This window comes from Chaetodon auriga, chromosome 17 (genome assembly GCF_051107435.1).
Source record: "Chaetodon auriga isolate fChaAug3 chromosome 17, fChaAug3.hap1, whole genome shotgun sequence".
NCBI lineage: Eukaryota > Metazoa > Chordata > Actinopteri > Chaetodontiformes > Chaetodontidae > Chaetodon > Chaetodon auriga.
The window spans coordinates 13,492,267-13,502,887 of record NC_135090.1 but is presented as its reverse complement, the minus strand read 5'-3'; positions in this window follow the sequence as shown (position 1 = coordinate 13,502,887).

Genomic DNA, 10,621 nt, shown 5'->3' with positions numbered 1-10,621 from the left:
AAGTCATAGAGATATTCAGCCTCTTCGTGTCACTTTTACCTTCAAATCACTGTGGGAGGGGTTATATTAAGGATATATATATATATATATATATGTTGAGAATAAGATAAATATATATATATGAAGAATATATTATTTAACTAGTGGATTTGCGTAATGGAACACATTGACAGTCAGCTACAGACCTCCTGATGTGGTTTATTTCCGTGAACTTTAACCTTCCGCTTTCTCTCTCTCTGTTCACGCTGTGTGTTTGTTCATCACACCATCCTGTCGTCTCATTTGTTCTTTTTGATACTATTTACCATCCTACTGATTTTACTGTAATGAATGAAACTCAAAACTATGATGTATCATTTTAGATTTTATGCTGTATTTGTTATATGGACAAACAAAGAAAAAAAAAAAAACACGAAAAACGAAGCAAAAACACTACAGATGTAAAGCAGAGGTTTTTTTTCCCCCAGCTGTATTTTTTTACGCTGTTGCAAAAGGTTGTATTTTTCAATTTCTCTCGAACTTTGACAGTGATGCAAAACTCGGGCCGCGCCTCAGTGCCCTCCGAACACAAAGCAAATTCAGGTTACTCTTTTTACGTTTTTATCAAAGGTTTTCAAAGATGGAACTACATTCTCCTTTTTTCTGTCTGAATTGTACTACTGTTCCTCTCTATACTACATTTTAAGAATAAAACTTTGATATTGCTTTAACTTTTTGTCCGCTCATTTTCCTGCTTCTGATAAATTCCACTCTGCACAACAGGTTTGAGCACACTAAGCAAGTATAAGGTGGAGCCATCGCCTCCTAAAAGGAGCCTGACACATTGCTTATATGCCACATCCACCAAAAACAACTCTTTTATTACTATCATAGCCCTGTGAATTATCTGACTGTCTACTCCGCCCAGGAGATGTGCATTTATTGTGCTGTTATGCTCTTAAATGTCACTTTGGTTCCAGTTTTTCTCAGCTGCTCTGCCACAAAATCCAAATACCTGCAGTGGACCAAATGATGCATTGAGAGATTGGAGTTGATCTGCATTAAGCCCAGAGGTGCTTTTTGTCGCGTTATTGCGTCAATCCTTGCAACATATTTGAGGCCACTGTTGCAACCTTTGAATATACCAAACATGCGTCAGATATACAGTTTTCTATTGTCTTAAAAAGCAACAATTAGTAACACACTCGCCTTCAAATTTGAGCTCAAATGACTGCACTTTAACAAAAACTGTAACATGCTCTTACAGAGGGTGAAACCAGGTTTTACATTAGTAGGTGTGAGCACAGAGCAGACAGGCAGAGAGGGACGACAGGCTGCCTGTGCTGTGGGGACAAGTGCAAGTATGCTGTATGAGTGGAGGGAGACGTGGACAACAGAGACAACACGCTGCCTGTGGGGACGTCACAGCGGAGACGTGTAAGGGAGACGGATTTTCGCATGAGCAAATATCAGATATGAGATGGTTGAAGTGTTGTTCTGCACACTGTAACTGTTTTTTGAGCTGCAACCGTGTTTCAGAAGACATCCTGAAGCCGAGTGTCGACTGGCTGCAGATGCTGTAAACCAGCAGTTTGCACAGTGGCACATAGTGACACCACACCTGTGGTTAAAGGATAACAACAGGGTGACACACAGCAGACAGTCATAGCAACTCACTCCTGGGGATGAGATGATATTTTCAGAGGTTTAGTGACAGCTGCACAGCTTCAAATCAGGGCAATTTACAGTGTAGTTAGTGGTTTGTCAGACTTACACACATCAAACCTCTGGAGGAAGAAAAAGAGGTGCTGGTGGTGAGCTGCCTTGTCTCCTTCGACAGCTTCTGCTCTTTCCTAAGTTCAACTGTATTAAATCAGACTTTCCTCTCTACATAGTCCTGCTCAGGAATACGCTTTTTGCATGGTTTTAGAAGTCAGTGAACTCACGCCCCCCCACCCTAAAACCCAAAGTGCTGCCATCTGCTGTTAAGACCCTGGAGTAACATATGAGTTGGCTATTTCTCTCAGCTGACACCAGGTGGCAGCACTTCTCTTTGCATTTCTTCCTGCACAAACAGTCCACACAGCTCTTGTGCTGTCCCAGTTGTTAAGTGAGGCCCCTGATGGAGGAACTGATCAGTGCATTGATTGAATGGGGTCTGCTGACACTGCCGTAGTTAGCATGGTAAGCGTATTTTAGGTGTGGGTGGTGCAAAGATTTGCCCTGCACAAATATGAAGCAATGCCGGCTGAATGTCAGTAATGGTTACATGTGATTTGTTTCAAATGTATGAATACAAGCAGTGATTTGATCCTGGCTTAGATTTAGATTAAATCTTATTGGTTGACGAATGAGTGATATAAGCTAAAGACAACCAAATGTAACACAAACCACGCAACCTAAACCATAAACATTTGTCTTACATCCTCATACTCAGACATTAGAGATTTTTCCATACAAGATCCATGTTAACAGATTAAATCTTCCTATTCCCAAGCATGCATGAAAACCAGATGTAAAACTTCAGCATGCAGGCTTTTCAAACAGGACCATACAGATTAAAGCATCTGATGCTGCAGTCTTCTGAGACAACTTATGTTATAACTAATGTTATCTTAGCGGCTGACTGCAGTAAATCCCACCAATTCTGCTCCGAGACTGAAAACAGACTGAAACAAATGCAAAGAATGCATTGGAAGTTCAATGTAGTGATGTGTGTTTGTCACACAGATTCTCTGTGGTACATGCTGTACTGTGAGTCTAAACTGTGCACAGGCCTCAGTTTATTGTAGTGTGTTTATTTCCTCGTGGGCATGAGTGCTGCTGTGTGTTTGAGTGTACACACACAGAAGCAGTCATCAAACATTGGCCTTGTGGGTACCCACACACTGCTCTATTCTTTTCTCTGTATGTGTGTGTGTTTTCATGTGCGTGTGTGTGTGTGTGTGTGTGTGTGTGTGTGTGTGTGTGTGTGTGTGTGCGTGTGTGTGTGTGTGCGCACGAGCCTCCTTCCCATTCACAGGCCCTTTTGTGTGGGTGTCTGTCAGCGGTGTTGTCTGCAGGCAGGCCCCCATTGTGTTGAACCGCTGCTCCTTATTGACACAGGGCCCCTGGCGCTTAGTGTTCCCATGGCCCCCCAGCCACGGCGGACGGAAGGCTGAAACTGGAGCCCCGGACCTGGGGAGAGTTTGTTTGCTCTCCCCTTTCTCTCCCCTGGTGCTCCAGGAGCTCTTGTGGGTTGGACATTAAAAATCTAAGGTGGACAGACAGGTAATCATGTGGTCACAGCTGCTGCTGTTCACCCATTGTGCGGGTATAAAGTGTGTGTGTTTGCGTGCGTGTGTGCGCTGTCCTCTGTGCAGGCTTGATGCTTCACAGTGAGGCACTCAGAGGTCAAAGGGAGAGCAAACATTAATGGAGAAGATTACTCTCTGATCACTATTATCTCCTCTGTGACCTGCTGTGACCCTGCACTGGTGTTGAGACAAATCTGGTTCTCATGCGTAAAGTGTTCCCAGCAGGACGGCTTAACGCTGCGCTGCACGTGGCCCGCATTTACGCCGCAGCTTTGAAACAGACTTTGAAGCTATAGAGGAACAGTTTGCACAAAAAGAGCGAACTTTATGTTTCTGGTTTTCTGACTGCTAACAGCTGATGATGTCTTCTGCAGCTGCGGTGGGAGCTTTTGTAAAGTTTGACAAAGTCTGAGGCTTGAAACTTCAAATGTTTGACAGAACATCTGCTTTATACACTGGGTTTGACACATGAGGACATTCAACAGGCAAGTTCTGAGGAAAAATGTTCTGCCTTTCTGTTGCATTTTGGGAAGTGTAGGATCCAGTGTTTTTGGAGCTTGACCTATACAAGGGACTAAAAGTTATAATTAGTCAGCCCTCACTCATGTGAAGCATATATTTTTTTTTTGTTTCTTTTGGGCTGAACGTGACGTGGAATAATGTCGCTGTGTATCAGTTTATAAAATTTTGTGCAAATAAATAATATTTTGGTGTGAATTCCCAGCGAGTAAGAGCAGCTCATGTCTCGACAGCGACCTGACCAGCAAAAGTAAAAGCACAGCCCAACCTTTGCTCTCAACGCTCCGTTTGCTAAAATATAACAGAATCAAATATCCACCTGAAGCCAGAAAAAGAGCGACTCCAACAGCTTCTTCAGTCACAAAAATGTCCCAACACTTTATGAAGGAGTGGCTGAACAGAGGGGGGTGATGGGAAACATCGGTTGATGAAGTAAAACGGGTGTATGTGGGGGTGGAAATGCTCCATCCATCCTTCCATCCGGCTGTGTGTACAATGGAGCTCGGGGCAGAAGAGTGTGTGTGTGTGTTTATGGCAGGAGGACACACACACAGTGTCGGCCTGGCGGGCTTTGCTGTGTGAACCTGGCAGGGGCACACAAATAAACACACACATGCGCGCGCACACACACACACACACACAAGGGAAGGCATTACCATGTGAAAACGAAAGGGCAATTAAGATGTGGAGAGTTTACTGGCTTGTGGTGTGGTGGCCTCTCTTCTGTCCTCCTTTCTTTTCAGCCTCGCTTTATTTAGGGCCACCATCTCCAAGTCAAGGCCAACACACACACACACACACACACACACACACACACACACACACACACACACACACACACACATCACTTTTGGAGACATTACATAGACTTGACATTCATTCATTCATTCATTTCAAACCTTGATTTCCTGGAGACTTACCGTCACCCTAACCCAATTTTTCACCCTTACATTACTGATTTACATTATGGGGACTTGTATTTTGTCCCCATAAGGAAGGCAAGCCTCCACAATGTTTGACAGATTTATGTCCTCACAGCATTAGTAATACACGTCCAGGATAACACACACACACACACACACACACACACACACATTGTGCATGGTGGTGTTTGTGCCAGGTATAAACTTGCCGCTTCAGGCTTCCCCTCTCTCTGGTGTCAACAGAAATGTGTGTGTTTGTGTTTTTAATCCTTTCTGTTTACACATGAGTATCTGTGTTTATGATTATGTCTGTTAATCCAGCCACACACACACACACACACACACATACACACACACACTGTCATGTCATGTGTTCATACTTACTTCTTATTTGTGGGATCACATAGTTTTTCTTTGATGTCATATTTTGTCTGTCTGTCTGTCTGTCTGTGTGTATGTGTGTGTATATATGTGTGTGTGTGTGTGTGTGTGTGTTCCTGGGGGTCCGCCTGCATCTGTTCATGGCCGTGTGTTTGTTTATAAGCGGTGCGTGTGTGGGAGAGCATGGTGTGTGTGAGAATGTGTACACATACCGTATCATCTCAGCGTGTGTCCCAGCGCGTCTATGGTGTCAAGAAGTGACAATGTGTGTGTGCGTGTGTGTGTGTGTGTGTGTGTGTGTGTGTGCGCGTGTGTGTGTGTGCGTGTGTGTGTGTGTGTCTAAGGGAAGGTGCTGGTTCCCACAGCTCAGATCTAATTCAGCTGTAACTCAATCTCCGTGTGAGTGCCGCTCCTCCAGTGCTCTCCTCTCCCTCTGGAGTGTGTGTATGAGTGTATATACGTGTGTGTGTGTGTGTGTGTGTGTGTCTGTGTGTGTGTGTGTGTGTGGTGGGGAGACATTTCCCCTCTCAGACCCCTTAGTATCAGTTTACTGTGTCAACGCCAGGAGCTTGACGGCAGCAGCAGCCACGATCACACACACACACACACACAGACACAAACACACACTCATATATACAAGTGGGACATCCTATACCTACCATTCAGACATGTGGGAGGTTATGGGACACTGGTGATGTGTGTGTGCATGTTTGTTTGTGTGTATATATGTGTGTGTGTGTGGTTTTCTGGGCAGATGATGAGACATGACATCATGTTGTTTCAACAAGCAAAGGAGGAATAAAGAGGTGACATGTTGTCGCTTTCAGAAACGTTAGCAAAGATCCTCCATGAGAAGGTCCAGTTATCAACAAATGCGCCTCTCTTTGTGTCCTGCGAAAGGTCTTATGTGACGCCGATTTTGATTTCTCTTCACTGGCTCCCACTGGCTTCAGAATCCAGCTCCAGGGTCCTGTGATGACTGCAAGTGCAGCCCTTTATTGGCAGCACGTCAGCAGGGCCTGTTAGTTGTTCTTCGATCCAGGCTTGAAGCTAAAGGAGACTGTGCTTTCAAGCAACATGTGACACAGCTGAACAAGCTTGCAGTAAATTCAGGCAGTCAATTGTTTAAAGTAGAAAATAATCAACAGATTATTCTATGATGAAGTAATCATCCGCTGCAGTCCTGTACAAAATAAACTGCTCAAAAAAAATTAAGGGAACACTGAATCATCACAGCATAACACCGAGTCAGTTAAACTTCAGGGGTATCAATCTGTCCATTCAGGAAGTGATTGTGACTCAATCACACCTGCTTTGGTGCAAATGAAAGTGACAACAGGTGCAGCGGAGAGGCAAGAGCAACACAACCCCCACAAATGGAAAGGTTCTGCATGTGGTGGCCACAGAAAATTGCTCTCTCCTTGTCCTTCCTGACTGATTCTTCTCTAGTTGTGAGCTCTCTTAGAGTCCATGTCACTACTGGTAGCATGAGGCGGTACCTGCGGCCCAGTCAGGCTGCACAGGTAGTCCAGCTCCTCCAGGATGACACATCCATACGTGCAGTTGCAAAAAGGTTTGCTGTGTCTCCCAGCACAGTCTCAGGGGCATGGGGGAGATACCAGGAGACCGGCCGTTATACAAGGAGAGTAGGGCGGTAGAAGGGCATCAACCCAGCAGCAGGACCGGTATCTGCTCCTTTGTGTGAGGAGGAACAGGAGGAGCACTGCCAGAGCCCTACAAAATGACCTCCAGCAGGCTACTGGTGTGCATGTTTCTGACCAAACTGTCAGAGAACACCAGAACTGGCAGGTCCGCTACGCAACTTCTCTTCACAGATGAGAGCAGCTTCACACTGAGCGCATGTGACAGGCATCAAAGAGTCTGGAGATCCTGTGGTGAACGTTGTGCTGCCTATAACGTCATATAATGGCCTCTCAGAGTATCTACAGTCAACACAGTAATATAAGTCACGGCTGGCTGGGACATGCAGTCACTCTGTCCTAAGCCTAGAAAGAAAGGAGTGAAAGACGAGTGTAAACAGCCTCAGGTTTAAGGTGTTAATGTATTTGCATTCTGTCAGCACTTCTCTGTGCTGGCTCCATCGGTGCAGGTGGAGTCAACAGCCCACCTGAAAGGACGTGGTGGGTGTGTGGCACCCGATAACAGAGAGAGTGAGCTGTTTAAAGTTTCCTTTGGCCTGCTGTGGCTACTGAGGAGAGAAAGTAAGGAGGGAGGGAGAGAAGGATGGAGGAGCCTTCTTCAGACAGAAAACAAATCCAAACAGATGTGAGCGAGTGTGGGAGTGCTGTGTGTGTGTGTGTGTGTGTGTGTGTGTGTGTGTGTGTGGGTGCATGTGCGTCTGGGGGACAAAAAAACAACAGAAAAAACATCTTGCGGGATCAGGCAGGCTGGGAGGTTGTGTGTGTGAGAGCAGCAGAGCATGTGGGAGTGTTTGTGTGAAAATAAATCTGCGTGTGTGTGTGTGTGCGTTTGTGTGTGCGTGCCAATGTTCATGCAAATGCAGCTTCCCCGTGAGTTTTAACATTCAAGTGTTTATACGGCCGCTGGTGTGCATGCAGCACTTTGTTATTGTTGTACTCATGCAAGTGTGTGCGTGTGTGTGTGTATTTTGTGTACTGACTCAATAGCATGCGGTAGACCAGGCAAGAGGAATGCTTGTTAAGTGTGTGTGTGTGTGTGTGTGTGTGTGTGTGTGTGTGTGTGCGCGCGCACATGCTTGTGTGTGTTTGTGTGCACTCTCAGCCCTTCAGCCCTGGAAGATGGGATGCTACTGTGGCTAAAGGTGTTGTTATTGTGCAGTAGGTCTCATTCACATCTCATCTGTGATCTCCGCCTCCCTCTACACACACACACACACACACACACACACACACACACACACACACACTGAGAGACAGACCAGTGAACTGTGACATCAAACATTCAAACTTTGGTTATTTAATCCACAAAAATCCTCAAAGTTTGGAGTTTTGTTGGATTCTTAATTTCAAGCGCTGTAATTTCCTAATGCTTTCCTAGTTGCTGCTTATAAACTCATTTAAACTCAAACAAAGACTCATCATTTATTTGAAACTTTATTTTTCATTAATGTTGAATTGTGTCCTTGCCAATAAACTCACATTCTTGCATGTTAAGCTGACCTGCCGCACACTCACCCAAGTCTCTGTCGTTACACTTGCAGGTAACAGAATTAATTAATTGTGAGTGTACCAATTGAACATGCTCTTTTTTTCCTATAATTAAAACAAGATTTCATAGTTCTTTCTATGACACATTTTGGTAATTATTAGTAAATTACTCAGAAATTATGGAACCATAAAATAAAGCGTCATGGACAACACTTAAAGTGAGACAATGTTACCTTTGGAAGAAGAAATAACCCTCTCCTACCACTGAATATATAGTACAATGAATTTTCAATGTGTTGTGATCCTGTAATTACCACTTGTGGCCACAGTGGCCACTGTTGTTCAGTAAAAGTTTCACGGTCTCGCTCTAAAGACTGCTTCCTTCTTTCATGCACCTAACAGGGAGATGAAGTTAGTAGCTGAAGTTGTGACTCAGCACCTACCCTATTATTTCTTTGAATCCAGTTTTTAACCTTTTTTAAATAATGTATGAGTGTGTTAGACGTGTATTTCCTCTGTTTGAAGTGTGTGAATGCAGGTTCTCTATGTACAACTTTGGAACAACACCCTACATCCTGAGATACACACAGGCCACTGGCCAGCTAAAAACTATGGCTGAAAGTGTGTGCGTGCGTGCGTGCGTGTGTGTGTGTGTGTAAAGTCTTTACTTGCAGTTGTATCTGGTCACAGAGGCGGTGTTACTGTAACACCCAACAATGACAAGAGCCAAGATGTCTGCTTGATTGGTTTTTAAAAGACCCACCCAAGAGACTGTTGTCCAGCCCTATTGGCTCCCAATTGTGTGTGTGTGTGTGTGTGTGTGTGTGTGTGTGTGTGTGTGTGTGTGTGTGTGTGTGTGTGTGTGTCGCTCAGGCTCAGTCTCCCCTGGGTCACCAAGCCCTAAATCCAGGCCAGTGTTATCCTGCATGGCACTGCTTCCTGCTGCAGTTGTTCACTATAGAGCAGCAGCCAGTCAATACAGAGTCGATTATTGAACAGAACAATCGGACAAATGAAAGGGCGACAACATGCACGCATGTGGCTGAGACGCGCGCGCGCGCGCGCGCACACACACACACACACACACAGCGCATGGGTAAACAATAACGTGAAGCCTTTGCTCCTGCTCTTTTCCTCTGAGTAAGAACAGGAACATCACACACTGTCTTTGTTACACACACACACACAAAGGTATGAACACACACACCTCCAGCTGATCCCACAGATACACGCAGACTGATAAACTAGCAATTCATTTGACATGGTTTTAGTTTACCTTTAGTTTCAATTACTGTTGAATCAGCTTTTAAACATGACAAACTAAAAAGAATAGAAAGAAGAACTTACACAGATTAAGTGAAATTGATTTTTTTGAAAGGTTTCACAGTATTGAATACAGAAAGAAATGCAGCTCCAGTGGAAAGAGTCATTAGAAACTAGGCCCTACAGTTTTAGAGAATAAAAGAAAAACTGGGAATGAAGAATATACCATGAGTCTGGTGGTGAAGATCTGAAAAGAGCCTTCAGCTGAAGTCTCGATGAAGGATACCTGAGGAGCTGACTGGACAAACCTAAAGCTGTGACAGTTCCTCTGAACACAAAAGGTGGAGGGGTGGAGGCAGGTTGTGTTAATCAGAAACCAACAGCATGAAAACAGGTTTGAAAATAAATCAAAAAACGTTCAATCATTTTCACCCGGCTGTATTAAATGTGAAATTATTTCCCAGCACTCGTCTCCCACGAGCTTCTGAAAGTGTGTTTATGGCAAAGAGTGAAGGGAGGAGTTTAATTCTGGGAAGTGCTCGTTACAGTCTTGTTACACTGGCTGTTAAAGTTCTTTAAAATAGCACAAACACACTGTCGAACCCGCAGACGTTCAAACACAGAACATGCAAAATGTGACCGTTGACTCTGTTGGTGTATCGGAAACAAATGTTTGCTGACAAATTTTCTGAGGGCGCACACGTGACGACAGGGGAGAAACCCGTGTTCCTGAGCACGCTCAGTGTTTTCTCACACACACACACACACACGTTCAGCCTTTTTCTGTTGGTACGTGATGTTTTGGAACACTTTCCGACGCTGTAAGTTCACGTGTTTCAGTCTGCCAGACAATTACACTGACAGGAGGAGGATTTATGATGCAAAGTCTTGGGTGAAATCAAAAGCCACATGTAATGAAACTGTTTTTTTCCCTGGGAGCGACGGAGGAGACAGAAAACATAACAAGGTTTGCACTGAACACTGACTCACTCGTTTACAAGTCAACTTGTTTCTCTTCTGAAGGCCCGTCGGCTCCTTTCCCAGTGTCTGCTCCACGCCAGCTGTCCTCACACACACACACACACACACACACACACACACACACACACAC